Raw genomic sequence first — 12,177 nt, forward strand, 5'->3', positions numbered from 1 at the left:
CTTTAAGTAGTTCTCACTTTGAGAACATCCTCTGAAGCTGCACAGCCTGGTGAGGGACAGGATCTGCCTGGGCAGGAAGCAGCTACACAAAGATTTGGGACTGAAGTCCTGTTTCTGCTCATTTAATTTGCCAGTTGGAGTACTAACATAGGAAAAGAAAGCCCATCTTGCCCCTTTGTCTTCCACACTCATACAACATCATAGGTGAGATGAAATTATAGGTTAAAAACTCTCTTTAAAGGCCAGTCAGATTCCTGCCATAATGGTTACTATACACAGTTGCAGAGCCCTGATGTTGGCAGACACATAGGAAGAAAAAAGTCTTGTTTACAGAAATCAGCTGGATTTCCCTATCAATACGGAAACTGTAGGGTGGCTCTTTGTTAGCATTTACTGTCTCACATTTTCTCTTTGAACAGCTTGCAGAGCATCTATTGAAAAAGATAACTGCTGAACGCTGTACATAACTAAACACCAGGGCTGTAAAGAACAGCAAATGTGGATTCTTTTTTAATGAGTTTCCTTCCCAAGTCTTTGTGCTACTGTGCATCTGTTGGTGGACTATGCAGTGAGGTACCAGCTATGCATATAAATGGACAGGCAGAAAATCTGCTTGGGAATTTGTTTTGATGCTTTCTCCCTTCCTCTATAGAAGTAGGAGATGCTTTCCAAAAAATGGAGAAAATGTTACTGCATTTCTGTGCAAGCATCTCTTCTGCTCCAGAATAGGTTTTTTTTTTGTTAGTTTTTTTTTTTTCCTTTTTAATCACAATAAGGGCAGAAGAGACAGGACAATAAGCAGGAATCTGATGCAACTGGCCTGACCTACAGCTTCAGTTGCTCTTGTTAAGCTGTCCTTCTTCAAAGGTTTGTTAGGCCACAAAGTGGTTGAATCTATGTTTGGTATTCAGGGTACTTATCTGTCAAGAGAGCTTTAAAACTCACCTCAAGGACCTTGGTGTGAGCAAAAGACTCCAAAGGCCAAGCAAAAGCTGCCAGCTAGTGGCTACTGAGTGAAGGTTTGCTTTTTGGCTCTATAAACAGGAAGTTCTGGAAATTCTAGAAAAGACTCGTTTTTATAGATTGAAAACTTACTTTCGAAATTCTTATTTTTGTCTGCATTTTTCGTTTTGTTTTTTAGGACACACTTTTCCTTCATGAAAAATTCTCAAAGTTCTTGCCGGTCCTAAAATTAGACATCTCAGCTGGACAGAAGATAACAAGATTTTCTTACTTCAGTAGACACTTATCATTTGAGGGAAATGATTTCAGATGTGCTCCTTGGGAAATATTTGCCTGGTTAAAACCTTGAATGTTTTATAAGATGTTTTCCAGTTAGTACATCTCTCCTGTACAGCATAACCCAGCCGCTGCCTCTTTCTCCAGACAACCGCATTTATCTGCTTCCTTTTTCTATGGTCTCCCTCTCATCAGCACCATTTCTTCAGAGCACTTCGACATACGGACAAGCAAAAGCCCATTAAAGCTTTTCAAGCCGTGACTTGCTGTGTGAGGAGTGTTGAAGTGCAGGATAGGATCTGATCTCCAAAAATGTCTCTTTGTTTGAGCTAACTTTGTTAGCTCATATAGTTCCAGACTATCTTCAGATGCACCTGCTGAGATCCCAAGGAAGCACTGAGGACTTTTTCAACCTCCAGGCATTGCTCTAAGAACTTAATGAACTGGAAAAAATTTATCCACTAATGACAAGCCACTGGTTTTTAATCCCTTTTCATCAAAAATGAAACATTCATGAGAAAATTGTATGAGAAATAGATTTTTTAAAATAATGTTTGACTCGTAGCAGCATCTCAAGGATGGAAATTGAGTCTTGTATAGTCCAGGTGCTATTGTGAATGTATATAGGAACAACATGCTAGTGCACAAAGTAGGAAACAAAAGGCATGAGGGATATGTCCCTTGGCAGTTTCATCCCTCTTTATAGACTGTCCTTTCTATTTTGGGGACAGGCTGGGCTGGTCACCAGGGGAGATAAATCACCACAGTCTGCAGGGTTGTTAAAGGCATGCTCTTGTTTTAAGCTTGCTTTCTCAACTGCATAATCCACCACGTTTATGCTTTGGTACACTCCTTTCTGAGACACTAGCCTTACTTTTCTTGCCTTGAACAATAACATGACTGAGCTGTTAATGTTTGCAAAGACCTGACAAGGTGGGGTCTCAGGAAGGAAACACTGAACTGGGAATAAATATCAACAAAGTCCAACTCTTCTAATCTGCAATTTCTCTTGCAAAAGATTGACCTCTTAGGTCTCTATAGCATTATCTAATTTAAATGCTTTGTGATTGGGACACATTAATTAATGTTCAACACAGACCCAGAAAACATAATTACATAGGTAGTCTGAGTCCCATTTAAAGTTAGGCCACTGGCAGAGAAACACTGGAGAAAAGGAAACAAATGACATATAAAATAATGCTGTGGGCAAAGCAAACTTGAACAAGCTGAAAAGAGAGAAAGGAGAAGATCATTATCTAAATGGAACGAAACGACCACTCACAGCTTGATCTAAAGCTCAATGAAGTTAATGGAAATATCTCTATGGACTTCTGTGAGTTCTGCATTAAGCTTTCAAACATTACGAACAGGAATACTAAGGGTTTTTTGTGTGCGTGTTTTTGTTTGTTGGTTGGTGGTTGTTTTGTTGTTATTGTTGTTTGTTTATCATTTCATACAATTTAGCTCTGCGGTGGAAATGTCATGAAGCAGCAGCTCCTCTTCCCTGTCATTTCCCCCCTGGCCCTCCAACAGCACCACTGGTCAGGTGAGATACAGTCTTTAAAATGAACCAGGACCTGTGATCACTTTGTCAAATAGCTTAAAGCAGACTTAGAACAGTGGATGCTTTCAGAAAGGGTGTTACCAGTTCCTCAGACAGGCTGGACTGCCCATGACCACCATCTCAGTGGCATTTCATATCCAATACCTTGGAAATTGTCTAACATTAAAATCTCATGAGAAACCAAAAGTCTTTTAAATGAAGTGATAGTAGAGAGAGACTTTTCTAGGTACATACTAGAAATATACACTTTCTGCTTTGACACATCAGAGAAATTGGCTGAGTTGGTGAAATTATAATGTAGACACCATACTGGGACGTGTAAATAGAATCTTGATTCTCCTTTGGATGAAACGGGTCACCTACAATGGTTTTGCCCAATCACAGTATTGAAATCGAGGGAGCATGGCCCCATTTATGTCTCTGCAAAGCTCCATAAATTTGCTAATTCTTGACAAGAAACATGCAAGCCATTTTCAGAACAGGCTACCATAGACAGGTTCACCTAGACCATCCACCTGGTACTCCCATGCTACAGCCACTTATTTACTTCCACAGCTGGCTGCATGGCACTTTACAGTGAAAAAAATATATGTGTTGCTGTAGAAACATTTACAGCAGGAACAACTGATCTATAGGGAAGTAAAAACACTTTAAAATAGTTCTAATTACATGCAGCCCTGTCATGTTGTTAAATGAGGCCTGCTGCTATTTTATGAATAATTTGCAGAATCCATTGTAAGTAAATTATATTAGGAATTGGGAATAGGCTCTGGACTGCAATGCAGCAGACTTTTCTTTCCCTCCTGCCTTCTTATAATACATTCAGAGTATTTGTTATAGCTACAGAACATAATTGCAATTATACTCAAAGACAAGGAACTATAACGTACAAACAACAGTGTTTCATTTCCCACCAGATTCTGACTTAAGTAATACAAGAAGCTGTGTTAGCAGGAAAAGAGACTCTTTCCAATCAATGAACCAAACAAAATGCTTTGCCTGCATATGGCTGTAAGTTGCAATTGCAAATTTCCTTTCAACCTTTTTAGGTTGGTGCCATGAAGCCCCAAAATATTTCTTTTCCTCTTGAAAGGAATGAAGAATCCAGTATCACGCTATCTGTAACATAGTCTGGAATTTATGCCTCCCAGAATTTGGCACAACCACAGAGCAGAATCCCAATTAAAATATGAAAATACTGAATGTTCCATGCTCTGCCCAGCATTGTTTTTCAGAGCCCTATACCAGAAGGGCTCCTTCCTGTCACACTAATCCTTCTCACTCCTGCAGATCACTCCAGTTTGTCCCCTCATCTAAGCCAAATCTTGGTTCTCAAACACAAAACCAAGTTGCTTATACATTTTCTCCATGCCAATGCAGAGAAAATAAGGATTCCCCCTTTCTCTCTTAAACAACTGCACCAAAACACACATAAGTCCTTTAAATGAATTCAATAGAGCGGTCTTCCTCTGTTTCTATACCATAAAATTTGGCTATGAACTTTAACAAACATAGTTTTATTCTATTTAAGACTAGGAAGGCTGTGATAAACACATAACGTGGCTGCCAGTGTAAGGCTTGTTCACAGGTTGGACAAAATGTAGTCATCAAAACCAAAGAATATTCTTGTTTTTATGGTATGGTTCAGAAAACCTAGAAATTGATCATAGCATTACCCATACTTGGCTGCTGCTGTCTTCACAATTCCTACAGTCATAATCAATATTCATTTTAACTGCATAGGTCTTTAAACATACCTACATTGTCAACATTAATGCAAATTTAACATAGCTTTAGTCAAGTTCCATAGTCTTCGCACACGCTAAATTCAATGGGCATCTCTGGGTAGATCACTTCATCCACAACATTGTTTCTGCAATTAGAACACCACCTCTTATATAAGACACACATGTCTAGTGAGAATTGAAGGGCAAACATGATATAACAGCAGATATTATGACAACTGCCCTCCACTTATGCAAACATCTTTCAACAACCTGGAAGCTGAGTGTAAGCTTTGTGACACCTCTAAGATCATAGATAGCATCACATTCTTTCATACCCATTTTTATCTTTGTTATTATTCATTTTGAAACCTGTACAGGGATAAGGAGCAGATTTCTACTTACATGACAATATCTACTTGACTTCAGAACCAGTTTTGCATTTTCAGTGGTGTGTCTGCTTAGCAGCTCATCTTGTTTCTGCTGGGGAACTCATTACAATGCCTGCAGTGTAGTCAATTACCTGGGAATATTCTGATCACCTGCTGCTGCTTTCTTTGATTGCCAGTGGCCTGGCTGCTCTGGTCCATCAGCACAGCTCCAATGCATTTTCCAGGCTGTTATTCTCAGAGATGTATTTTTCTCCTGTGAAGAGAATTCAGATTAAAATAGGCAATTCTTTATGCATAAAATTCTCTGTGAAGATGCATAACAAAAATTGTGGCTTTTATATGATTAATAGAGCTGTCAGGACCTATTTGAGATTTAACTTCCCTGTTGTGAAAGTTTAACTTACTGGTTACAGAATAAAAATCTACACAGTGTACAATTTTATGGCAGCTGAGAACATTGTTGAAGTCATTTGGATGCATAAGAGCTGAAGCAAAACATGGCCATAAGGTGTGTTCACTATTTGAAAACATCATTAAAAATCAAAGTATTCAATACAATGTCTATACAACCACTGTGCACTGGTGCTGTGCAATAGCCCAAAGGACTTCGTTGCCTTCCTGCAGGAGGTCTCTCACTAGCAGAGGGTGAACCAACAAATCCACATCTTCCTCAGCCCAACATTTGGCTATGGGCTATCTTAAAACACAGCAATTGTCCCAGTGAAACAAGACTGAAGTGCACACACACAAAATCCCATGCAAGAAGCACTTACTGCCTGTTTTCCTCTGATTGCTGCAGTGTCTGTGGCAGTAGCGTCCAACACCAGTAAGAATTCATCTAATCTAAACTCCAGCCAGTAATTTTTAGATCATTGAAAGGCCTGTTCTGCCTTTTTTTCTGTCCTAAGCAGGTTGCTGTGCCTGCAGGTACTCTGTGAGTCATCACACTGTACAACTCTTGCAAGTTACTGTTTATTATTAGTTTTACCTAAATTTCAAATCATACCTTCAAATTCAAAATTGAGAGGTATGGTAAATCCGCAGTTCTACTAAGGGACTTACTATGCACAGTTTGGAGTAGCCTTTCTGGCACAGTGGGCAGCTTTTTGCTGCCTGGCTAGAGCCAGGAGCTTTCCAGGCTTTCACATAAAACATAAAAATATAAGTTAAACATTTAACTTTAACACAGAGGTGTTAGAAATGCCTGCATTAGTAAGACTCGGATAATTGAAACTGCATAATAACATTCAGCTTAATGAAATGTTGATGTTGTAACAATAGAAAAACATTGCAGAGCACTCATATGACAACACGGAATAATCTGATAGTATAGCACTAAAAAACATCCACTTGATTAGAGGCCAGGAAGCAATTCCCTTGGAAACAAATTCCATGCTCAGTAGGCTGTCTGTGCTGCTGGATAATGAAGCGGCTCCATGAACAACTCGCAGAACAACAACACAGCAATGAGTTTTAAATATTTCTGCCAGGCACAAAAGCAGGCAGCAATACCCAGTATAACCCACACCCTGAGATTGTGTCCCCAGTTTGTACACACTTCTCAAACTCTTTAGGAGATGAGAACGCCAAAAACAAGTCATGCCAGAGCACGAAAATCAGCAGTGTTTGCACCATGTGCTGCAGTACAACCCCAGTCCCAAACCCAGATCAGATCCCTCTAAGCATTCTAGGCACTGTGCCTTTACTCCTGTCCACTTATCAGCTGAGCTGAGGACGAGGGGAGGCAGGAGGGCAGAGACGAAGCTACGCACAGCAGCAGTGCTCAGGGCAAGTCAGCTGTGCTGGGCCCCTACCCTCTCTGCAGCATCCACTGCTCCCCATCATTAACAGCATGGCAGGCAGGGCAAGCATGGAATAAGTTACATTAGAGTGGAAACAACATGATTCTCCCATTCATTTACATAACAAAAACTTTTGAATGTCTCAATTCCCCATCTCTTTCTCTTTTGCCACGAACCAAGCACTACTTCTCTAAAGTTGAAGTAGTTACCATGATATGAAGCTGACCTTAAAGAGCTGTGAAGCCATGTAGCTATGATCCAAGACAGGAAAACTCAGCCTAATCATTTATTTACATCAGCCTACTGGGCAAGCCTCCTGCTAGGATAACAACAGAAAATCTGGAGGGAGGATGACTCTCACACAGCCAAGACCTGAGCAAGATCAGCCTACAGAGAAGCACAGACCAACTGAAACAAAGCATGTAAGATGGTTAGTCCCTGCATATTTGCCTTATTAGCATGAAGACACGTATTCTCTCAGACAGGTAGTTTGTACAGAGGTTCATTATCTTACACCATGCTCATAACTCATTCTACTTTTGACTCTATAGAAACACCTGCTCAGTATTGATTCTAAAGCAGATGTGAAAAGTATGCAGTGGGTATTTTAAAATGTTTTTAAAGTAGCTACTTCCAAAGTGGTGTGAAATCCAGGGTGAAATCCATGTCTATTTTGACTGAAAACAACTTCCTTGGAATCAGTGGAATAGCTTGCACTTACAGTATGGGTGGTGGTGTCCTCAAACCACAGCTTAGGTTTGAAGCATATTTGGATCAGGACCAGGGAAATTCCTGCCACTGTAATTACCCTCAATGCTTTCCAGCTCCTAAGCTTCTCAAAGTTTCACCAAGCTGCTCATCCACCTGGTTGTGGACATGGGCTCCAAACAACAGAAGAGCAGCAGGTGCCACAGCCACACTGATGCTTCATTTGCAGGTGCAGAAAGAAAATGCATTGGGGTCCCTTTCTCCTTGGAAACTCCTGCTTGAATCTCTACTTACATAATTTAGTTCAGAGAATGAGACTGACACAATACAAGTGGGATCATCAGTTGCTTAGACACGTGTGTCTAATCCCACTTCAGACAACCTGTGTTAATCCAGTATTTGGTTTCTATCAATTCCTGTCTTGTATTAGCCAGCTCCATTAGACATCTTCCTGTAGGCAGTGAAATCCCACATTTCTTAACTGGGTCTGACAGTCTTTCCCATCTATTCTTCTATATGTATTGTTGTGCAATACAGCTTAGAACTCAGAGGAATAAATTCTGAAACCAAAATAGCACAAATAGGCTTCTTCTACAGTTTTTTAAAATACCAAAGGAGGAAAACGCATAAGAAAGATTAGTTTGGCTGAATTGTTTTTCTCCTTGGAAAAGATGCTGAAGACTATATGTGAAGTACATCTTTTTCAGAAAGGACTTTTTCAGAACCATGTTAGACAAGTTTGCAGGGAAATTGTGGTTCTAAGAGAGCAAAACAAAATTCATAAATAGACTGGATAGATTTGAGAGAATAAGGCAATAAATCAAATCCCCATAAATAGCACTCAGAGTCATGCACCATACAAAGTGACCTGAAGCAGTAGAAAGAAAAAAAATTAGAAAGCATAAAACTCAAAAAAAGCAGACAATTTCAAGAGGGCAAACAGTGCATAATTTATAAGGGAGGTAAAACTGCAATGGTAGCAATAAAAAGGTGAAAAAAGAAAACAAGAGTTTTTCACTTTGAAGTTTTGCTGTAAGGTACAATAACTGTGCTTTCGTCAAGGATTTGGAGGACACAAGCAGAAGAAGAACACAGTTCCCCTGCTAGAAGCTTCTGATAGTTACTCACTGATGAAAGCACAACAAGAAGAGCAATGCCAAACTCAGCAAATGGCTCTGCAAGAAAGGAACCTCAGTCATCATTAATCTCAACATTAACAACATGATATGGCTCTTATTTTCTCTATCTCAGGATGCTGTATGCAATTTTGTAAAGACACAGGGAAGAAGAGTTGCTGCTATTGAAAACAGTTGAATGCAACTCATGAATTTTAGCATGTAATTTGTTCACATTTATTTATAGTAAGATGTGGCAAGTGGAAGACAGGCCAAATAGAAAACAACAGTTTAACAGTTTCTTCCTAGTTTCATTATTTCTCTGTTTGCACATTCACCTCTTCACTCTGCCCATTCTGATATAACTTACCAGGCTAGGGAGCAATTATTTAAAATGTCTCAATCACCAGCTCCCACACCGAGCAGCACTGGTGGTGGGCAGGGGCCACAGCCATAACAGCCCTCTGTGCAGCCCCTCACTGCCCACTTCCCTGCTCCAACACACGCCATCCAGGCTGCACCTCCTCCCTGCCCACAGCCAGTCATGGATTTTCGAGAGGAAATGCAATTTTTGCAAGATCAGGGATAGTACTCTTTTGGTCATTATTGTAATTTCATTCCGGATTTCATGGCATTTAATCTTTCTCAAAACCCCAGCTCTTAAAATGATCTAATACTGTGGCAATATCTGTTTCTCTTAATGAAAAGGACATTTTTATATCCTTCAATTGCAGAAATTACTGTAATTCTGAATGCAAAAGTTCAGAAGCCAAAAGCCAAATTAAAAATAAGCCACTTTATAAAGATACTCTCAATACTTAGAATTAATCCATTACTTCAGGGCAGAATTTCTGAATGCTTAGAACTAACATTAGCATTTTAGGCAGTGTACCGAAAAGGCTAGAGGTGTTCTAATCTTCATGTGTGGACTAGAGAGGCTTCTGAAAATAGTCACAGTAGTCATAGCAGCAATGTGAGTAATGAAGAAATCCTCTCCCACTACTGGGAAATGTCTCCTTTAGAAAATCAAACAAACAAACAAACAAAAACCTCAAAATAATTCTCCAACAATCCCATTAAAAAATTCACCCATGCAGCAATAACTATAAGGGACAAAAGAAACTAGCACTTTCTCTTGCTGCTCAGATCTGAGGTAGCAATGTAGAACAACGCAAGAAGCACGTGTTTTTTTTATTCATTTATTTTTTTAAAATACACAAATACACTGCAACACAAATCTGCAAGAATACTCACGTTAACATACAGCCTAGTGCATAGAATCACAGAATTGCAGGGGTTGCAAGGGGCCTATGGAGATCACCTTGTCCAACTCCCTGATAAAGCAGGTCCAAAAGAGCAGATTGCATAGGAAAGCATAAGCAAACAACCTACTGTGACATAAGCACTTGACCTGAAAAGCAAACCTGGCGTAGAGATTGCTACCAATTTGTATTGCATCCAAACCAGAACAAGCTTCTCCAGAAGGGAAGCACTTGTCCCATCTACCACCATCTAGCACTCTACTAGCTTTATGCTGAAAATGACAACCTAGCTGTGTGCATTAACTGCATAGTTAACAAAGTATTACTTTTCTTTATGGGACACCTCTCAAGCTTATCATTTGGGAAAAAAAGGTGCTTTTATACTTAGGGAGGAAATGGTGCTGCCTGCCTATGTAGCAATCACTGCCAGTATGAAGAATACTAGGAAGCACAGAGCTATATTATCAACGACATTTAGAGGGGACAAAAGTACATCCAGAACTGCACTAGAACTGCTATTAATGCCTGTTTCTGGGAGAAGATGAAATCTGAATTATCTAGCAATGACTTTGTATGATTACCACAGCTTTTATTTGCTTTTTAACACAATCGCAATTCAGACAGTTTACCATGAAAAGCCCCAAGCTGTGCTTTGCTAACGTTACCAACTAAAAAAGAAAATCTGCACTGATGGTGTTGGTTTTGGTGCTCTTAGTTTCCCTCTCAGAACAAGGATTTCCTCCTCCCCCTGTGCATGCATCAATTCCTCGCTGCATTCAAAGCAGAGAGCAGGAATTCAATCCTAATGAGATTGCAGAATGAGAGTTTTAGCTCGGTGTCACTGATGATTCCCATCACAATTAAAGCCAGCATGAGAGGGAATAACAATACCCCTCAGCTTTTCTGTCCTGGCATGCCGCACACTTGCCTCCAACAAGTGTGACCTTTAGGAGTCTGACTGCGTCACGTACCTTCCGTGTGAACATCTGATTTTGACCTTGTTAGCATTTTCTATTTCAGCCTCCTTTCCTTTCTCAACATCTCCCATTGTGGACTATGCTGGCTATATTTTGGGAGACAATATGAAAAGGCTAGCTAGTTTTAATGGCTTCTGTTATAAGCAGACTAATTGCTTCTCCTGGGCAGTGTAGTTTCTCCTATGGAGCCTTAGCTGAGTCATAGTTTCCAGCAGTGATGTAACTGTGCACATTACCCCAGAAGTAGAGACACTGAGACACTAAATAGAAAAGCAGAAATAACACCTACATCTAGTGCCACTCGCTGGCTTTTCACCCACTCTGTTTCTGCATGCTGGGCCAGTGGGAGTCATTGCTGCCAGTCGAGATGGGAGGCATGACCTGGAAGGATGTCACTGCAAAGGATCTGGCTCTGTGAGCTTAATGTGAAAACAGACCTCCTGCGTGGCAGAAGTGGCAGCCATCTATATAGCAGTCAAGGAAAATTAAGAGGCAAATGACTGCCTGAATCTCATTTCCTGATGCTTCACCACCAGGCAGCTTGTATCTTTCTGAAGGCCTGACTGAAACAAGACCAAGAAGAAATCTGTTGTCAGTTGCTCTTGTGTTTTGGCTCAGCATTGAATTCAAAGTCAAAGAAGTAGAAGAAGAATACTCAAGAAAAGAGCTACTAAATGAGACACTTGTCAAACTAAGTTAATTTCTGTGCTACCCACTTTGACAGCACCTCTTTAATCACATACGAGAGCAAGGCGATGATCGGTGCCACTGAATTAACTTGTAATTTCTTCTGAAATATTAAACACAGTATTGTATAACTCCGGCTGATAGCATATGACAGTGACCAGGCCTTTTGGAACATTATGTTGCTATGCTGAGAAGCCCTGAAAAAAAATATTTTTTTAATGAAATGTCTGCAGTGGACTACATGGCTTTGAGGCAGTATTACTTCTCTGAGATTGAAAACATAGTAAGCAAATCAGTACAGCAGACACGGTAAGAGCATCTTAGTTAAATGCTGCATTATTGCCCTAATAAACCAAAGCCACTGCTAGCAGGAAAGGCTTTTTCAAAGCAGACCTTGATGTCAAGCTGCATTCATGTGAGTTGCTTGAGGAATCTACACTTATAGCTTATAAATTCTGAACAACTGTATAAACTTGTCTCTGTAGGAATCACCACATCACGAGGTACTGCTCCCCGGGTAGCACACTTGTATGCAGGAGGGGCTGGTCTGCTTGAATTACAGCATGGTCACAGCACAGAGCAGAAGGGATCGCTGAGTCCAATGATATCAGGCTAACGTACATCGCGTTATGACGAAGGATCTTCATCCAGCAGTCTGGCTGTCCAGCCAGGAGCAGGGCTGGGGAGGTCAGGCAGTGTGTGTTTGT

This window comes from Lagopus leucura, unplaced genomic scaffold (assembly GCF_019238085.1).
Source record: "Lagopus leucura isolate 7727_CA_CO unplaced genomic scaffold, USGS_WTPT01 Super-Scaffold_760, whole genome shotgun sequence".
NCBI classification, from domain to species: domain Eukaryota; kingdom Metazoa; phylum Chordata; class Aves; order Galliformes; family Phasianidae; genus Lagopus; species Lagopus leucura.